General features: G+C 43.3%; 1 pseudogene across 1 annotated transcript; it reads right to left on the bottom strand.

Annotated features, from left to right (window-relative positions):
- Positions 1–1,186: 1,186 nt before the first annotated feature.
- Positions 1,187–2,704, bottom strand: LOC147336274 (eotaxin-like; annotated as a pseudogene). The gene is made up of 3 exons (XR_015128643.1): positions 2,100–2,704; positions 1,910–2,021; positions 1,187–1,280 (listed from the first exon to the last, which is right to left on the bottom strand). The product of XR_015128643.1 is annotated as an eotaxin-like (transcript).
- Between the last annotated feature and the right edge of the window lie 18,001 nt (positions 2,705–20,705).

Raw genomic sequence — 20,705 nt, 5'->3', positions numbered from 1 at the left:
TTCAGACCCTGTAATATAGATCAAGCAAGTCAGTTTAGGCTCTGTGTAAATCAGGAAAAACTGTTTATATTTAGATACTGGATGCCACTGTCATGGTCCTCCAATCCTCTCTGGTGTTGTGTTCTTGTTGTTCTGCCTTCCTCTTCACTCCTCGCCAGGGCGGCTCCTGCTCCCCGCCTTGATCCTCCGCTCCTGGTCGCAATTACTCACCTGCCTTTCATTACTTGTGATTGGTCCTGGCACTCTAGGAGGAACATCCTTCAATTGGTGCAGGAGTATGAAAAGGAATCAAGCAAACTAGTGGATTAGAGTAACCATCTCCATTTCAACCTAAGCTGTAGACAAAGCAGACTTGTTCCCAAGAGTTTGCACCTCAGATCTAGTGTCAGGGGACACAGCAGAGTTGATTCTATGGAAAGCACAAAATCAACTTCTAAGTGAAAGAGTGAAACAGGTCAGTTTTACTATAGATGCACTCTGGAAAAAGATTGTTCAGACTGCAGGAACTCAAAGCACTTTGCACGCTTCTGCCACTTAAGCCAATGCGAGGTGAAAAACATCACCTAGTTAGTGTAGCCCTGGTGCTCTTTTTGAATCTGATCATGTTTTTCTAATGAACGTTTCATTTCTCTGTACAGATCTTCCTGGACCCTTTCTTGTTTCCCTTGAACCCTGTTGGATGAACGTGAGTGGATTCCAGTGTTGAGTGGGTTTGAGTGAGTCACAGACTGTGTGAAGAGGAGTGTGGACATGTTACCCTTACCCTGGATCCCCCACCCCCACAGGCCCCGATCCTTCGTCACTGTATATATTACTGCTAAATATTCCATCAGTACAGTACATAAAATGCGTTATTTTGCCTTATTTTAAACTGTATCAAAGGAAAATTCGATTTGACATCTCTTGATGCTTCAAAGAAACGAAGAAGAGAAAAAAGTTTCAGACTCTTTGTCGTATTTGTGAGGTGTTTATTTTGGAGCATAATATATATAGCACAAAGCATCCACGAGACATTACACAATCAAAGAGCGTGACTGTTCAGTGGATTATTTCAGGCTTATAATCGCTTGAAAGATAAACTTTGGACCACATGTAAAAGAACTGTCATTATAAAAAGTTTGCATGCCTTTTATATGATATTATCTGACAAAGCAGAACAATGTGTAAGGATGAGCAGGCAGCTGGTTCAGAAAGAGCTCTGGTCCAGTCTTTTCATGATGTGTTGGGTTCAGGAGGCAGACGCATCCACACACACTGAACGAGACTTTTTGGTAATGAAGCTGAAACAAAGAGGTGGAAATTCAGAAATCTGAATTTTAAATAAGCTTCAAAATTCTCTCAGTAAATATGTTGTAAAAGTAACAATAATAATAATAACGTATACTTTATTTATCCCAGTAGGGAAATTACTCTCTGCATTTAACCCATTCACTCTAGTGAAGCAGTGGGCAGCCACCAATCAGGCGCCTGGGGAGCAGTGTGAAGAGACGTTACCTTGCTCAGGGGTACCTCAGGGTAGCCGTTCAGTGGTTTCGAATGCCCGAATATGTACTTTTTTTTTTTTTAAATGACCAGTAGACAAAATGTCATAATATAAACACTTAAATGTGTATTTCAAACAATTTACAAGCAAAGTAGCCAAACATCCACGTAAAATTGAGCAAATTATAAAAACAAGTTTGTGCATTTTTCTTGAACATTTACAGGATAAAATTAAAAGACAATAGTAGGAGAACAAATACAAGTTCAAATAAAAAGTATCAAACTTATACTATGTCCTGAGCATCATGTGTAAAATGACAAGTTTTAATTATCCAAAAAACGTCCTGTTACAATGATCATACTGCATAATTTTCAGTCACTGTGTTGAACATTATAAATTAAAATAAACCCAGTTTTCTTCACTTACATGATGGCAGACTTTGGGCATCGGTGATCAGTCAGTCGATACGACTTGATGAGGTTTGCTTGAATTCTTCCCGGGTACAACTTGAAACAGCAGTTGTCGGGACCATTTGCATCTGAGAAAAAGACTTTTCATTACACTTACTCAAAAAACAAAACCTCTCTTTTAATGATGACATTTAAGGTAATCTTACTGTTGCAGTTAACTGCAGACAACAAAGCAGCTCCAAGGATGCACAGCAAAAGGAACTGAGCGGTTTTCATTACGATTCCTCAGGAGTTGATGATGATGATGACGATAAAGACAACAGCTGCTCTTCAGACGCAAGCAAGGGCTTCTAAATATTAGGTGGTGTGCTGTTACATTTATCAAGATCGATACTTTTTTTTTTTTAAAGGTACATAGGGTGTCATTGGTGTGAAATTTCAAAAATTGCTGAAAATGCCTCTGACAGAACTTTTCATTCGGTTACATTGACAGGAAATGAAGCTGTGGTTTAACCCAGCGATGCAGCTCAAAGCATGACACTGTTAACAAAAAACAACTTCTACACCCCCCTCGCCCAAAAGTTAAAAAAAATATATGTCACAAAATATTAGGACCACAAAAAAAAAAAACACTAAAAAATTGGTGATCAGTCAGCTAATATGACTCCATGAAGTGTGCTTTAATTCCTCTTGGTACAACCTTCAGCAGCAGTTATTGGGACTATTTCCATCTGATTAAAGAAGATTAAGATCAAACTGTTTAAAACGTATAAAAATAAAAAAATATTGATGATCACCAGAGCTACCCCTCATCCTCCTTGTAGATAAGCAAATGGTATGAATTTCAAAGTCCACAGCTCTTTGTTCTCAAATTATCGCATTCCCAAGACTTTCAGAAAACTTGACCTCTGACCTTGAGATCACCTTGACTTGAGAAGGTCACAGGACTCAGACTTATACACTATTTTAGGTAGCTGCACCTGAGGTATCAATTTCAGAATCCTACACAAGCTATCTGATTCACAAACATGGGTGTTGATGCAGCCCGCTCATCTGGCAGGGTAGCCCCAAAATGTTGAGGAAGACAAGGAAAATTTCTTTGAATTAAAATTTTTCTAAAGTGTTATACTTTATAGGGAAATTAGGGAATTTAACATGGAAAAAATTCTTTGTTTGCATAATTTTCAGTTTAGAAATCTGAACTTTGAGGCACCAGACAAAGAGCGATTCAGAAGACCCCTATGAGCAGAACACCAAGGGAACAGTTCACCCTGCCCAGGATAGGGTTACTGGGGCCCCGCCCCTGAGCCAGGCCTGGGGAGGGTGCCCGCGGGCGAGCGTCTGGCCACCAGACGTCGGTCCATGGGGCCCGTCCGGGCACAGCCCGAAAAAGTGACACGGGTCCATCATCCTGCAGGCCAACAGGAGGCACCGTGCATTGTATGCTGGGCTGCAATCAGGACCAGAGGCCCTGGCGGACCAATCCCCGGCTACCAAGACTGGCAACTGGGACATGGAATATCACCTCTCTGGTGGGGAGGACCCTGAGTTAGTGTGTGAGGTTGAGAGGTGCCGGCTAGATAACTATTCTCCTGGAGAGGGCTTGGACTCTGTCTCAGTCTGGAGTTGCCCCTGGTGAGAGGCGGGCTGGAATGGGTATCCTAGTATCCCCTCAGCTTGCTGCCTGTACGTGGTGAAGAGAGAGCTGAGTGTAAAAGCAAAGCTCTCAATTTACCGGTCAATCTAAGTCCCTACCCTCACCTATGGCCGTTCAGTTGTTGTCTCGCTCTAACATCACAAGCTGCAGAGCTGCTGCGAGAACAGGAGTACACGAAAAGCTGAAACTTTCTATTTAAAAACTGTGTTTTATATTCAATTTCGATCTTTAGGAGGGGGAAAGACCCTACTATCTCAGTGTTGCAGAAGAAATCGAGACTAATTACATCAGCTTCTATTGTCCAATTTTTTGTAAGCCTGTTTGACTTGCAGCCTCAGTTTCCCATTCTTAGCAGCCGGTCTTGTGCTGCTCTATCCCATCTGCTCCAATTTATGACATGCTGTTCATTCAGAGATGCTCTTCTTCTTCTTCATTACCATGCAAAATTCAAATTTACTTGAATGACCTTATGTCCATAAGTTTAGAACCCAATTATATCTACTGTGGCAATTTAAATATTTAAGGAGAAAATAAGAATTAAAGTCTTCCAGGTTCCAATTTAAAATAAGTCATCTATATAATAGATGAGGCATGACCCCTTTTAGCTTCCGTTTTGGTTACATATATATATATATATATATATATATATATATAAAACAAGCCGAAAAGCAGCACGAGGGATCAGTAAAGCTGCAGAAGAAGATCAGCAGTAGCTTGGGGGTATGCTGACAAATCCATGGATACAGATTGCTTCTAATTTCTTTCATTATGAGCAATAGCATTTGTTGTCTCTCTTGTATCAGTGCCTGTCACATATAAAGGAGAAGCTGCGCTGGTGCCAGATGGAGGTCAAGGTGAAGAGAGAGCAACTGACTGAGGTGGAGGCCATGGTGGCTGGGAAGAGGGACCACCTAACCAGGGTCAAGCAAGAAAACAGTCGCCTGCACAGACAAAACCTGAGGTTGAAGGAGCAGCGTGGGCTGCTGGGCAACAGGGTCCTGCTGCAGGACTTTGAGGATACTGTGAATGCCTCTGACCAACTGGAGGAACAACTAGAACATCTGAAGTGCCGGCAAGCCGAGATCCTCTTCAGCTGTGGCGGGTGGAAGAGTCAATAATGACTAAAACTTTATCTCAGGTTTCAAAAAGCTATGAAAAAAATGAGAAAAGAACACATTTAGCTGGAGCTACCAGGAATGAGAACGAGCACTAGCCTTTACAGTTTGATACAGTGTAGAGTCTCACTGTAAACTAAGCCTGCGTGCAGTAAAACTTGGAAAACCATAATCTGGATAAGAAGTCATGGTCGGAATTCCATGCATCCTCTCAAAAAAGATTATCATCTTAGATAAGGTGACTCAGACATGTTGAAGCAATCTTAAAAACATTGATAGAAATAAAGATACATTTTTGTGCAGTTTTTGTATTTTAATATGAAAATTTACTTTTTTTTACCAGAAGGTTTTAGTGTATTTGTCCTGTAGTAAAAAGAAAAATAATTAATTAAATTTAATTTTACAAAGAAAACGTAGTAGCGGTTAATACTGTCACCTCACAACTAGAAGGTTGTATATTTATAGTTCATGGCTGGCTTCAGCTTCTGTGTGAGAATAACTGGTGATTTTGAATTGCCTGTAGGTGAAGATGTGAGAGCGACTGGTCGTCTGTCTTCTCTGCCACATGTGGATTTCATACTTCTTAAACGTTACCTTGACATCTTTGATAGACTTTCTAGCCAGAGATTGTGTTCAGCAATATTTAATCCAACTATTTATGGATTAAAAAGACAAAAAGACTTTGACAGCAATTGTATGAAATCCATAAATTATATATATGTGTATATATATATATATATATATATATATATATATATATATACATATATATATATATATATATATATATAAAAAACACCCAGCACGCCCCTGCGGGCGGTTTTATCCTTCAAGCTCGGGTCCTCTACCAGAGGCCTGGGAGCTTGAGGGTCCTGCGCAGTATCTTAGCTGTTCCCAGGACTGCGCTCTTCTGGACAGAGATCTCCGATGTTATTCCCGGGATCTGCTGGAGCCACTCGCCTAGCTTGGGAGTCACCGCACCTAGTGCTCCGATTACCACGGGGACCACCGTTACCTTCACCCTCCACATCCTCTCGAGCTCTTCTCTGAGCCCTTGGTATTTCTCCAGCTTCTCGTGTTCCTTCTTCCTGATATTGCTGTCATTCGGAACCGCTACATCGATCACTACGGCCATCTTCTTCTGTTTGTCTACCACCACTATGTCCGGTTGGTTAGCCACCACCATTTTGTCCGTCTGTATCTGGAAGTCCCACAGGATCTTAGCTCGGTCATTCTCCACCACCCTTGGGGGCATCTCCCATTTTGACCTTGGGACTTCCAGGTTATACTCGGCATAGATGTTCCTGTACACTATGCCGGCCACTTGGTTATGGCGTTCCAAATTCAAATTCAAATTCAAATTTTATTTGTCACGTACACAGTCATACACAGTACTATATGTAGTGAAATGCTTGGACAACTGCTCGTGACCTAAAGAAAACAAAAAAGGAAAAGGCTATGAATAAGATAGGAAATAAATATGAAAAATTAAAAAGGGTAAATTTAACTAGGAAGGAATAGAATATAAATTAAGGTTAAAAATGAAATAACTGTACAACACAAATTAGAATGAAGGGTAAATTTAACTGGGAAGAATAAGATAAAGATAAATATATAAATTAAAGTTGAAAATAAAATAACTGTACAACAAAATACACAATACACAATATAGAACTATATAAGAATGTATGAAGAAATCTAAATATAAATAAATATATACACAATAACAGCAGCTGTACAAGTATTAACTGGAAATGAAGAATATAGTGACCAGTGTTGTGCAAAACCAAAGTCCAGAAAGTCCAGTGTGTGTGTAAGAACTGTATGTGTGGGTCAGTACTGTGTGGTGGTGTGATTGAGAGACCGTATCGCCTGCGGGAAGAAGCTCCTCCTCAGTCTCTCTGTGTTGGTCTTCAGGGAGCGGAATCGCTTTCCTGACCTCAACAGAGAGAACAGTCTGTTGTTGGGATGGCTGAGGTCCTTCACGATCTTCCTGGCCTTGGTCCGGCACCGCCTGCTGTAGATTGAGTGCAGGTCAGGCAGCTCGGAGCGGATGGTGCGCTCAGCTGACCGCACAACCCTCTGTAGAGCTCGTCTGTCCTGCATGGTGCTGTTCCCGAACCAGGTTAAGATGTTTCCCGCCAGGATGCTCTCTATGGTGCACGAGTAAAAGTTCCTGAGCACCTTGGAGGGCAGTTGGAAGTCTCTCAAGCGTCTGAGGTGGTAGAGACGCTGTCGGGCCTTTTTCACCACGGTGTTGATGTGACAGGACCATGACAGGTCCTGCGTGATGTGAACTCCGAGGTATTTGAAGCTGTCCACTCTCTCCACTGGGCACTCGTTGATGACGGGGGTCTGGTAGTTCCTCTCCTGCTTAGTGCTGAAGTCCACTATCAGCTCCTTTGTCTTACTGACGTTTAGAAGGAGGTTGTTCCTCTGGCACCAGTTCTCCAGATTCCTAATCTCCTTCAGGTAGGCCGTCTCGTTGTTATCAGAGATCAGGCCCACCACGACGGTGTCGTCAGCAAACTTGATGATGGTGGTGGAGCTGGTAGTGGCCACGCAGTCATATGTGTACAGAGAGTACAGCAGGGGGCTCAGAACACACCCCTGGGGGGCTCCAGTGCTGAGAGTGGTGGAGGCTGAGACATGTCCGCCCATCCTTACTGCCTGTGGTCTGCCAGTTAGGAAGTTGGAGATCCACTGACACATAGATGAGCTGAGTCCCAGATGCTCCAGCTTGGTGGTGAGTGTGGAGGGAATTATGGTGTTAAATGCAGAGCTGTAGTCTATGAAGAGCATTTTAACATAATTCCCCCTTCTAGTGTCCAAGTGAGTGAGTGATGTGTGGAGGAGATGAGAGATGGCATCGTCTGTGGAACGATTTGGACGGTAAGCGAACTGTAGTGGGTCCAGTGTGTCTGGTAGTGAAGAAATGATGAAGTCTCTGACCAGGCGTTCAAAGCACTTCATCACTACTGAGGTGAGGGCTACAGGGCGATAGTCATTGAGAGAAGCAGGGTGGGGTTTCTTCGGGACAGGAACAATGATGGACTCTTTGAAGCATGTGGGGATCACCGACTGAGATAAAGAGATGTTGAATATCTCAGTGAACACAGGAGCTAGCTGGTATGCGCAGTCTCTTAGGATACGACCTGGGATGCCGTCTGGTCCTGCTGCTTTCCTGGTGTTCACTCTCTTGAAGGCTCTCCTTACTTCATGCTCGGAGATGACGAGCACGTTTCCGGTGCTGGCAGTATCTTCCTGTCTGCAGCCGTTAGCGCCGCTAACACTAGCATTGTTGGAGACCTTAGCTGCAGCCTCGAAGCGAGCATAGAAAGTGTTCAGCTCGTCTGCCAGAGTCACGGCCGCGTTCGTCATACCGGTTGTTGGTGCTTTATAGTCCGTTATTGTCCTTAGTCCCCGCCACAGGCTCCTAGAGTCACTCTGTTGGAGTTGTGACTCTAGTTTCCTCCCGTAGCGCTGCTTCGCCTCTTTCACCGCCCTCCATGTATGCCTTGCCTGCTAGCATCTTGCACCCTGCTGTTATGTGCTGGATTGTCTCTGGGGCATCTTTACACAGCCTGCACCTGGGGTCTTGCTTGGTGTGATAGACCCCAGCCTCTATGGATCTTGTACTCAGAGCTTGTTCTTGTGCTGCCATGATTAGTGCCTCTGTGCTGTCTTTCAGTCCAGCTTTGTCCAGCCACTGGTAGGATTTCTGGATATCAGCCACCTCCTCTATCTGCCGGTGGTACATACCGTGCAGGGGCCTGTCCTTCCATGATGGTTCCTCGTCTCCCTCCTCTTTCTTGGGTTTCTGCTGCCTGAGGTATTCACTGAGCACTCGGTCAGTTGGGGCCATCTTCCCAATGTATTCTTGGATGTTTGTTGTCTCATCCTGAACTGTGGTGCTGACACTCACCAGTCCCCGGCCCCCTTCCTTCCGCTTAGCGTACAGCCTCAGGGTGCTGGACTTGGGGTGAAACCCTCCATGCATGGTAAGGAGCTTTCTTGTCTTTATGTCAGTGGCTTCTATCTCCTCCTTTGGCCAGCCTATTACCCCAGCAGGGTACCTGATCACGGGCAGGGCGTACGTGTTGATGGCCCGGATCTTGTTCTTACCATTCAGCTGACTCCTCAGGACTTGCCTGACCCTCTGCAGGTACTTGGTGGTTGCAGCCTTTCCAGCGGCCTCTTCATGGTTCCCAAGGTATTTATAAATCAGTCTCTAACACTGCAAGTTTACACTTAATGTAAAAGAGCTAGCGTCACAGCAAGAGAGTTACATGATGCTGATAGGACACTGAGGTGACTGTTTTTTTTAACTTCAGGCACAGAATCTTCTTTGGTTCAGTCTTTTTTTAAGACAGAATCATCCTAGTGAATGCACATCTCTATAGGGCAAACCTTAAAACTGTAACCTAACACAAAATACATTTCAGTGACGACCACATTTATTTAATTCCATATACATGTAAAAACCATCAGCACATATCTCCACCCTTTCTGCATACATTGAGAATCTGAAACATGGAAAACTGCACCAAGACCCAGTGCAGAAAAGAGTAGGCTTCACAGATAAGACAATGATTAAATCAGACACAGTATAAACCGAGGACCTGGAGTGGAAGTGGATTGCTAGGTGTGATGCAGGTGCACGGCAACTGTGGGCAGGCTAAAGCAGCTTAAATAACACACCCTATAGACAACTGCATAGAGACATCAGTTGTTGTGTGAATGGCAGCTTATAACAACCAATGTCTTTTAGTTTTGAAAAAATGTATACACATCATACACATGCTGTAGTGTAGTGATGAATATATCATGGCTATCCTCCTGGCACTTAACAGCGTACACTATATTACAGGTACAGAGTAATATAGTACTGTGACTGTTTGTGCCGGGGGACCTCATCCTTGTGAAAGGTACAGAGACACGGTGTTTAGAGAAAATGTGCCTTAGCTGTTCCAATACTCCTGACACATAAGCATCACTGAGTGTTTTCACTTAGGCAGCAGTTGTCCTTCTTTCTTGCATGGGCTGGAGTTTTCTTTAGGTGCCTTTCCAGCTTTGACACATGTCCAGCTGGGATAGCCTCCATTATCATTAATGGAGCTCCAGTGGAGAGCGTGCAGTCCTTCAAGTATCTCGGTGTCAACATCTCCTCAGACCTGACATGGTCTGCCCACATTCAGGTCCAGACCAAAAAGGCTAGGCAGTGCCTGTACAACCTACGACAACTGAGGAAGTTCAGGGTCTCTCCAGTGATCCTCAGGACTTTCTATACAGGTGCTGTGGAGAGATGTGAGAGATTTTGAAGGACCCATCCCATCTGTTGCTGGGATGGGACGGGTGCCCCCCACCCCCCTATTATCCTTAAGTGACTGAGACAGGACTCATTATCATATTCAAATCAAATCAAATCAAATCACTTTTATTGTCACATCACATGTGCAGGCACACTGGCACAGCACATGCGAGTGAAATTCTTGTGTGCGAGCCCCACAAGCAACAGAGATGTGCAAACACAACAACACAAACGAGCAAAATACAAGAATGGCCAACCTGAAACTAATAAATATATGTACAATATATAATAGTGTATGCATTTCTGGATGTGTATACTAAATATTTTCCTACGAGTGTGTGTGTGTGTGTGTGTGTGTGTGTGTGTGTATACACATTTTTACAAATTAAATAGTAAAAATAAATAAATAATAAAAATAATAAAATATATAAAATATACAGAGTTGAATATGTGCAAAACAAGTGGCATTTATATACAGTGTGTAGTGCAGTGCATATATTCTCATATCATCCTGATTCTTCTGGCCTCGCTATAGCACATGACATTTTAACACCCTTCCCACACAATGTGCACAAGATGTAATTTTCCATATTGTTTTATTTTATTTTATTTCTATTTATATAATGTACATAACTCACCCACTTGCAACACATAATGTCCTCTTTGTATATACTCATTCACTGTATATAAAGTTCTGTCTTTCTCTTTTTTTCGTTGCACAGTCGAGGAGTGTATCAGGTCACATTTCACTGTGTGTTATACCTGTATAGCCATGCACGTGACAAATAAAGAATCTTGAATCACATTTACTCTGGGCCTTCTTGATGTGATGTTCTTCTGCTTCCCTGGCCACTGTGTCTGTAGGGATGGTGTTCACTCTATGTTGCAGCGTCCTGGTGACACCCAGTATATGCTTCAGTGGATGAAGAGAGTCAAACATTAAATTCTGATCTGTATGCGTAGGTTTACGGTACACATCAACTTTTAAATGTCCCAGATTACTGATGAAAATCTCAGCCAGATGAACAGAATCAACCTTTTAGGAGTGTGGATAAAAGTTTGTTAGGTTGCCAGCTGTGCCACGTTTTGATCTAGTTGCCAAACCTGGAAACCTACAATCCATCAGCCCAAGTGTTTCCTGTATAATCTGTTTATACAGAATAAATATTACAGAAAGAAGTATTTTCTGTTCATCAGAACATTTTGTCTCATCAAAATATTATTTGTCAGAAAAATGAAATAAATCCAATGAGTGAAATGGTCTAAAAATTATTTTAGACCATTTTAAATTCATCCATTTGCTTCAGCTTATCCTTTTCAGGGTTGCGGGGGGCACTGGAGCCTATCCCAGCTATCTTAGGGCAAGAGGCAGGGTACACCCTGGACAGGTTGCCAGTCTGTCGCAGGGCTACCACACAGAGACAAACAACCATCCGTACTCACATTCACTCATGGATTCACACTTATGGGCAATTTAGATTTTTCAATTGACCTATCCCCTCTAACTGCATGTCTTTGGACGGTGGGAGGAAGCCGGAGAGAACCCACACAAACATGGGGAGAACATGCAAACTCCACACAGAAAGATCCCGGCTTGATAGTGGAATTGAACTCAGGACCTTCTTGCAGGTAACTGTGCTACCCCATTTTAAATCACACTAAAATACTATTAGTGTATTTGAGTGCATTGCTGACCACTATTAATCATGTGCTTCATAACATGAGCCAAGGTGTGAAAAAAAGTGTGGGTCATTATCACCAGAGGTTTTGGGTGAAACCAGTGGCACCAGTGTCTGGCAGCCTCGCCTCTGTCAGTGCGCCCCAGAGTGGCTGTGGCTGCAATGTAGCTGCCATCACCAGTGTGTGAATGTGTGTGTAGATGACTGGATGTGTAAAGCGCTTTGGGGTCTTTAGGGACTAGTAAAGCACTATACAAATACAGGCCATTTACCATTTATATGAAAAAAGTGTGATGATCCTCTGCTCTCCATTACATTATTTAAATACAGTTCTTACAATATCATGTAAGAACACGTGATGATCATTCTCATTGAGTGGTAAATGGCCTGTATTTATACAGCGCTTTACTAGTCCCTAAGGACCCCAAAGCGCTTTACATATCCAGTCATCCACCCATTCACACACACATTCACACACTGGTGATGGCAAGCTACATTGTAGCCACAGCCACCCTGGGGCGCACTGACAGAGGCGAGGCTGCCGGACACTGGCGCCACCGGGCCCTCTGACCATTGTGAATCTACACAATACTAGATTTAAATACATTAAATAGAAACAAAGAATAGTGCTGCGGAAACGACACACTCTTCACTAATCGGGATAATTTCAGAGTTTTCTTCAAAGTTTTCTTCTTTATCAATGAGTGATACACGTTTTTATTAAACATTTGAACATAATACAAGACAAACTCTCGTACAGGATATAAAGTCGGAGAGCTACATGTTTTGAAATACACGCAGACATACCAAGACATTTTTGACAGTTTCATGCTCCCAATTTTGTGGAAACAGTTTGGAGATGACCCCTTCCTGTTCCAACATGACTGTGCAGCAGCGCACAAAGAAGGGTCTAGAAAGACATGTATGAGCGAGTTTGGTATAGAAGAACTTGACCAGTCTACAGGGAGTGCAGAATTATTAGGCAAGTTGTATTTTTGAGGAATAATTTTATTATTGAACAACATCCATGTTCTCAATGAACCCAAAAAACTCATTAATATCAAAGCTGAATGTTTGTGGAAGTAGTTTTTAGTTTGTTTTTAGTTTTAGCTATTTTAGGGGGATATCTGTGTGTGCAGGTGACTATTACTGTGCATAATTATTAGGCAACTTAACAAAAAACAAATATATACCCATTTCAATTATTTATTTTTACCAGTGAAACCAATATAACATCTCCACATTCACAAATATACATTTCTGACATTCAAAAACAAAACAAAAACAAATCAGCGACCAATATAGCCACCTTTCTTTGCAAGGACACTCAAAAGCCTGCCATCCATGGATTCTGTCAGTGTTTTGATCTGTTCACCATCAACATTGCGTGCAGCAGCAACCACAGCCTCCCAGACACTGTTCAGAGAGTTGTACTGTTTTCCCTCCTTGTAAATCTCACATTTGATGATGGACCACAGGTTCTCAATGGGGTTCAGATCAGGTGAACAAGGAGGCCATGTCATTAGTTTTTCTTCTTTTATACCCTTTCTTGCCAGCCACGCTGTGGAGTACTTGGACGCGTGTGATGGAGCATTGTCCTGCATGAAAATCATGTTTTTCTTGAAGGATGCAGACTTCTTCCTGTACCACTGCTTGAAGAAGGTTTCTTCCAGAAACTGGCAGTAGGACTGGGAGTTGAGCTTGACTCCATCCTCAACCCGAAAAGGCCCCACAAGCTCATCTTTGATGATACCAGCCCAAACCAGTACTCCACCTCCACCTTGCTGGCGTCTGAGTCGGACTGGAGCTCTCTGCCCTTTACCAATCCAGCCACGGGCCCATCCATCTGGCCCATCAAGACTCACTCTCATTTCATCAGTCCATAAAACCTTAGAAAAATCAGTCGAGATATTTCTTGGCCCAGTCTTGACGTTTCAGCTTGTGTGTCTTGTTCAGTGGTGGTCGTCTTTCAGCCTTTCTTACCTTGGCCATGTCTCTGACATCACAAGGTGTGCAATAGCACACCTTGTGCTTTTGGGCACTCCAGTGATGTTGCAGCTCTGAAATATGGCCAAACTGGTGGCAAGTGGCATCTTGGCAGCTGCATGCTTGACTTTTCTCAGTTCATTGGCAGTTATTTTGCGCCTTGGTTTTTCCACACGCTTCTTGCGACCCTGTTGACTATTTTGAATGAAACGCTTGATTGTTCGATGATCACGCTTCAGAAGCTTTGCAATTTTGAGACTGCTGCATCCCTCTGCAAGATATCCCACTATTTTTGACTTTTCTGAGCCTGTCAAGTCCTTCTTTTGACCCATTTTGCCAAAGGAAAGGACGTTGCCTAATAATTATGCACACCTGATATAGGGTGTTGATGTCATTAGACCACACCCCTTCTCATTACAGAGATGCACATCACCTAATATGTTTAATTGGTAGTAGGCTTTCAAGCCTATACAGCTTGGAGTAAGACAACATGCATGAAGAGGATGATGTGGACAAAATACTCATTTGCCTAATAATTCTGCACTCCCTGTAAAATTGGGGTTCATAAAAATCCAAATGAACTCCCTTTGTGTAGTACATTCATATATAAATTTTTTAAGTACTAACCCCTGACAGTTTGCAAGCAGATCAAGCAGAATTTTTGGAGGTTGTTTATGATTATTTATTTAAAGTGATTAAGAAACATTCATAGAGTTCTTTATCTACACAAACACTGTATAGTACAAGAGGTTCTAGGTGGTATTTATCTTACTTAATGTTACATTAGGAGTTGCTGTAGCTCAAGAGGGAGAGCAGGTCACTTTGGTCAACAGCTACAGAAATACATTTTACTTTGGCTTTGATCCACTTTCAAGGAAATAAACATTCCATAAAATTTTTTCCTGTCATTACAGAACCTCAGTGACAATTTGCAGGATAAAATTTGTAGAGTAATTTTGAAATTTCAAGTTTGACCTGATGATGGCAGTGTTTTTTCACTTCTACACTGTCACCGTTACAAAAAAGTGCTTAACTCAAAAGAATCAACCATGTTGTGTGTACAAAAAACAGACAATGTTGCAAATAATTAATTTTAAATTATCTTTAGGTGCTTGTTATTAATAGCCTGTCACAAAACAGATCATTTGTTCTTAATTCTTTAAATTAATCTACAAAAATTCAAAATGTAACACAGTTTGGCAGGAAAAAATACTATTTTATGCCCAGTGATTCTCAAGCAGTCATTAGTCAAATCTTAGCATTTCCTGATATGGTGAGTAGAGTGTTCTAAAAGACAAATTGAAGAGACTGGAAAAGCGGAGAATTAAAGAAAAAAAAAAGTCGTCCTCTGGTTTAATATATTTCTTCAACATTAAATGATCCAGTGACAGTTGTCAGTATTCCCACTGCTGCACAGCAACAACAACTGTTGATCATTCATTCAGCAAATTTTATTTTTCAAATTGTTAACAAATACAGTTTAAAACATTAATTAGTCATTGTCAATTTGTGATTTGTCCTGTTCTCATTGTGTGACGAATTACGATGGCTGTTTGGTAGCCGTCTGCATACAATGCATACTCTCTCTCTCTCTTCATGTGTGTGTGTTTCTCTGGTGAATTTCGACAACAGTTTTATGTTAACATACAATCCTTAATATGTTTTATGTGTGTGTGTGTTTGTGTGTGGGGGAGGGGGGGAGGGGGGGGCACCATAGAGAGTGTTTGCCCAGGGCGCCAAACAGGCTAGGACCGCCACTGACCATCACGTTAATCTAGCTAAGTGTAAACAGCAGTAAATACTAAATATTGAATGTTCTTGTGTAGCAAGCAGGACCGACAGCGCACAATGTGCTTGGAAATAGCACCAATAAAGGTGTAGTTTATGTCTATGAACAGTGACAGTGACTTCCTGACAAATAGACCACAGTCTGTCAGACCCGCCCCCCACCGGTCCAGCACCATCACACTCAGCACCGGGTCTCCACAAGGATGTGTTTTGAGTCCCCTCCTGTTTACGCTCTACACATCCGACTGCTCCCCTACCCATCTCTCAAACACCATCATAAAGTTCGCGGATGACACCACAGTGGTTGGACTCATCTCAAGGGGGGATGAGTCGGACTACAGAGATGAGGTCAACAGACTGACTGAGTGGTGTTCAGTTAACAACCTCCAACTGAACACCACGAAAACTAAAGAACTTATCTTGGACTTCAGGAAGGGCAGAGCAGACCCGGCCCCACTTTACATTCACGGGAGCTGTGTGGAGAGGGTACACTCCATGAGGTTTCTGGGTGTGCAGATATCTGATGACCTCTCCTGGACTGCAAATACTACAGCGGTGGTTAAAAAGGCCCAGCAGCGTCTCCACTTTCTGAGAGTGCTCAGGAGGAACAACCTGGAGGAGAGGCTGCTGGTGACATTTTACAGAGCCACCATAGAGAGCATCCTAACGTACGGCGTAACAACATGGTATGCAGGGTGCTCAGCTGTGGACAGGAAAGTACTGCAGAGGGTCATCAACACAGCCCAGAAGATCACTGGCTGCTCTCTGCCCAGCCTGGAGGTCACTGCAAACTCTCGGTACCTCAGCAGAGCTGGTAATATCATCAAGGACCACTCTCACCCCAGCAACCAACTGTTTGAACTATTACCGTCAGGCCGACGGTACAGGTCACATAAAACCAGGACAAACAGATTCGGGGTTGACTTCTTTCCCAGAGCTATCACCGTAGTAAATAAGCACAAAAACAATTGAACCTATTCCATACCGTCACTGTCATTATATTATGCTGCTATTCATACTGTCATTATATTATGCTGCTATTCATACTGTCATTATATTATGCTGCTATTCATACTGTCATTATATTAATGCTGCTATCCTGTATATATTGTACATACTATTGTTTGAGTACTTATGATTGGTTTTTTTTGTACTTTTTATATCTTACATTTATATTTATTATTGAAACTTGCACCAAGGGAGTGGCACTCCAATTTCGTTGTACTCTGTACAATGACAATAAAGGCTATTCTATTCTATTCTATTCTATTCTACAGCTGCTGGATGGGATTAGCATGTCATAGCTATCTACCAAACTGCTAATTGGGGGAATTTCAGGCCATCTATGGATCATTTTTGCTAACTGTTTATTCAGCTTAGGCTCAAAGAGCTGCAGCCTGTGCCCTAGCTGTCATAGGGCAAGAGGCGTGGTCCACCTGCACAGGTGAGCAGTCCATCACAGGGCCAACAGAGAGAGACAGAGAAGCACTCTCTCACATCCACACCTACAGCCAATTTAGAAGCACCAATGAACCTAAGCAGCATTTCATTGGACTGTGGGAGAACATCCAACCTCCACAGAAAGGCCAACAAGCTTCAACCTACAACCTTCTTGCTTTAAGGCACTAGTGCGAACCACTTTTCCCCATTTCAGCCCAAATCCTGCATCTTCCTGTTTCTGACTCCAGGCCAGCTCCACTAACACTTTCTCATCAGACACTGCCACCTAGTGGAGGAAGTCTTAGTTCCATTTGAAGCTTCAGATTACAGTTAGTTCCTTTACAAAGAGGTGGAGGTGGTGGGGCCACAGCACCATCATCACTGAGTGCCATAGGACACTTAACCTTTGTTTCCATATGCTGGGAACTTCCTGTTGTTCCAAGGAGGACTGGAAAATGTGTGAAAATCTCCCAGTCAGTTCCTCACAGCACACTTCAATCATTTCCCTCCCACAGCATCAGGACCAGGGCTTTTTCTCTCTTTGGTCCCACTAAGAGATTTCCACACAAACACCTCATCAGTGGGACTCTCAGAGCTACCAGCCCTTTGCTGCAATCACAAAGCTCTTCATTGAAATCAATGATATCAAAGCTGGAATCAAATGAGTCCAAGTCTTCTGCTGATTCAGCATCACATTCATCTTTGCTCCTTGTTCTGCATCCCCACCATGGACTTCATTCCTTTCCAAGCCAGCCTTGAGTGTCCTTTATTCAGCTCATCCTCTGCTTTACTTTTACACCTGATTTTAGCTGCTTTATCTCTCTTTCAACAAGTTTCTGTGCCTCAATCTTTTTCTTTTCTCCCTCATAACAAGACAGCTTCTTCTGCCTGAGAACATGTTGGAGTGATTTACTAATCCAGGGCTGCTTATTGGGGAAAATACTTCCTGTTTTCAAAGTAATCCCCATTTTTCCCAGAAAGAAATGTAAGTAGAAATCGATGATCTAAGTGAGAACATGAGCCTTTATAAAGTCCCAGTGGGTGCAGTCAAAGCAGTCCCTCAGTCCCAGTATAGAGTCTTTGGTCCAGACTGGAACAACTGTGTGCCCAGTTTGAGCTCTCTTCAGTGCTGTGACCTGACAGACCCAGAGGGGCCATCACATCACATTTAGAAGCTCCCCTAATGGAGCCACAACACATGTCCAACACTTAGTCTGTCTTGTTGGACCAACTGGAAGAAATGATTCAAGGACTTAGTCACAGAACAGAGATTCAAATCTCCAAAATCCAACTGGCTGCATCAGGACATATAGTCTGAAACTCTGCACAGTTTCCTGTTTGAAGCTGCTTCCTGTTGGCTTCAGCTGTTTGGAGTTTCCATTTTCTAAACTTCTACATTCTGAACCTTCTTCAGCTCTGAACAGATGATGAAACACTGAATGATTTCAAGCTCACACTTTGTCTAATAAACTTACATCTTTCATTCTTTATACAGATTTAGTCGCTGTGGTTTGTCAGAGATCAGCTGTGATTATCTGGCAGCAGCACTGAAGTCCAACCCCTCCCATCTGAGACAGCTGGACCTGTGGGACAACAACCTGAAGGATCCAGATGTGAAGCAGCTGTCTGATCTTCAGAGTCCAGACTACAGACTGGAGACTCTGAGGTCAGTAGAGTGATGGAGTGAGTGGGTGGTGCTGTCAGCAGTATTGTACTAAACACAGTCAGTATGAAACAAAGATCCAGTGTTTCCTGTAAAGCTGCCGCTTCTCAGTGAAGCTGTGAGAGGAGAATGGTGACAGGCTTCAGGATTGGACACAAACACTTCCTGTTTCTGACCTTTATGGTCACCATAGTAATGGCTGACACGCTCTGATCAAACACTGTCAACAGCCAATCAGCTCTCTGAACAAAGCAGCACGCAGACCAATGACTGCATTCATTTCCAAGTTTAAAGCAGTGAAGAACACAGTCTGTAGGTGAGGAAGAATTTAGTGAGAGCAGATGTTTGGATGGAATTCCTCCAGTTAACAGCTGGAACTGTCCATCTGGATTGTTGGGCTTGTTGTTGGGGTTCCTACAGAGCTCAGAGTGGACACACCAAGGTTCTTCTAATGAATGAAAGTCCAAACTCAAACTAGGAGGGAAAAACATTTTCATCAACTTCAATAAAAATCCAAAGATTAGAAAAAGTGAAGCAACAATGAGTCCTAGTACAGTCCCAGCACTGAAGTCCCTGCTGCTCTTTATACTGGATGTGCTGCATCACTGACTGACAGCTGATGAAGAGTCTCTGGAAACACTCGTTTATCTCCTCTGCTCTTCCTTCTTCTCTCTGCAGGTGGAGCTGGTGATGGTAAACAGGACGGTGTGTGTGCTGAGAGAGGAGGAGCTGTGTCCTGATGATCCAGAGAGGTTGAAGCAGCAGCAGCTTGTGTGTAGAGATGCTCTGACTGGGCCATGTTACTGGGAGGTGGAGAGGAGAGCTTCATCCAGCAGTGACTGACAGAGGAATGAGAAGAAGTGCAGATGACTGTCAGTGCTGCAGAGTGAACTGCTCTGAGAACAGCTCCACTGTCAGACACAATGTAGAGTCCAGCATCATCCCTGTGTGTCCCTCTGGATCTGACAGAGGATCATCAGTGTATCTGGACTGCTCTGCTGCTGCGCTGTCCTTCTACAGTCTCTGCACAGTCTCTGTCTGACTCTGGCTTCAGACCCTCCTGGATCAAACTCACCTGGAAAGACTTTCAAACATCACTCAATAGATTTGAATACAGAATATATTTGATATATACTGTAGATGTACTGTAGAGTTGCAGTTTGTCACTTGTAAATACAGTCTGTGAGCAGCTATGAGCTGAAAGATCTTTCTAGAAACACGAAATGTTTTCACTCTTCTGTTGCTTTTTCAGTTCATTTTATTAGATAGTTAAGTTTGAAACAATAAGTAGTTGAAATATTAAGAAATAATACATAAGAAATAAATAGTAATCCATGTTTGTTGATTAGATTTATATGTTTAAATGTGTTATTTGTGCTAATTGTGCAATTATTGTCAGGGTTCCTGGGTCGTTGACCCAGTGATTTCAGTTTGTTCATGTTCAGTTTGGTTCGCCACATTAATGTTCTCACTTCCTGTTTTTTCCCGTGTCAGCTTGTCTCCCGTGTCATTAGTCAGATTATGTTCAGCCCTGTACTCACCTGTTTCCAATCATTGTCATCATTCACCTGTGTATTTAAGTTCCTCGGTTTCACCAGTTCTCTGTCGTGTCATTGATGTTGATGTTCATGTGATGTTCTGTTGTCGTTTCCGCCTGCGTTCAGCCAGCCAGCCATTCAGCCTTCCAGTCAGTTGCCCAGCCAGCCAGCCATTTTCTCCCTTTGTTCTGTTCATCCACTCCTCATAATAAATCTGCACCGACCTGCGAGTCCTGCGTTTGGGTTCCTTCTTCCTCGCCTCCACACGACGCCTGACAGAATGACACGACCCGTGCCACGAAGACACGATTGGAACCCAGCAGACTCGGACCTCTACGAGCGGCAGGAGGCAGCGCTTTCCCGTTGGGCAAAGGAGCTCAGGGGAAAACAGCGGCTCTTCGCGGAGCGAGAGCACGTCTTCGAGGGCACTCGCTTGGCTCTGGGCGGGCCTCGGAGACGCCGCGTTCCCCCACCTGCTGCCTCACCTGTACCGGAGCATTTGCCGTGGAGAGTGGACGTTCCACGCCGCGCTTCGGCCACTCCCTCTCTCGCCACTCCGCTCCTCGCTCCCACACCCGCCGCCTCATCCGCCGGACCTCCACCATCGCCGCGGCACAACGGCTACGCCTCCCACC

Source organism: Aulonocara sp. 'chitande type north' Nkhata Bay, linkage group LG3 (assembly GCF_057382095.1).
Source record: "Aulonocara sp. 'chitande type north' Nkhata Bay isolate Kocher_YH1m ecotype deep benthic linkage group LG3, A_spYH_male_GT1.1, whole genome shotgun sequence".
NCBI lineage: Eukaryota > Metazoa > Chordata > Actinopteri > Cichliformes > Cichlidae > Aulonocara > Aulonocara sp. 'chitande type north' Nkhata Bay.
Note: the sequence above shows the minus strand (reverse complement) of the source record. Positions and strands in the feature narration are given on the sequence as shown.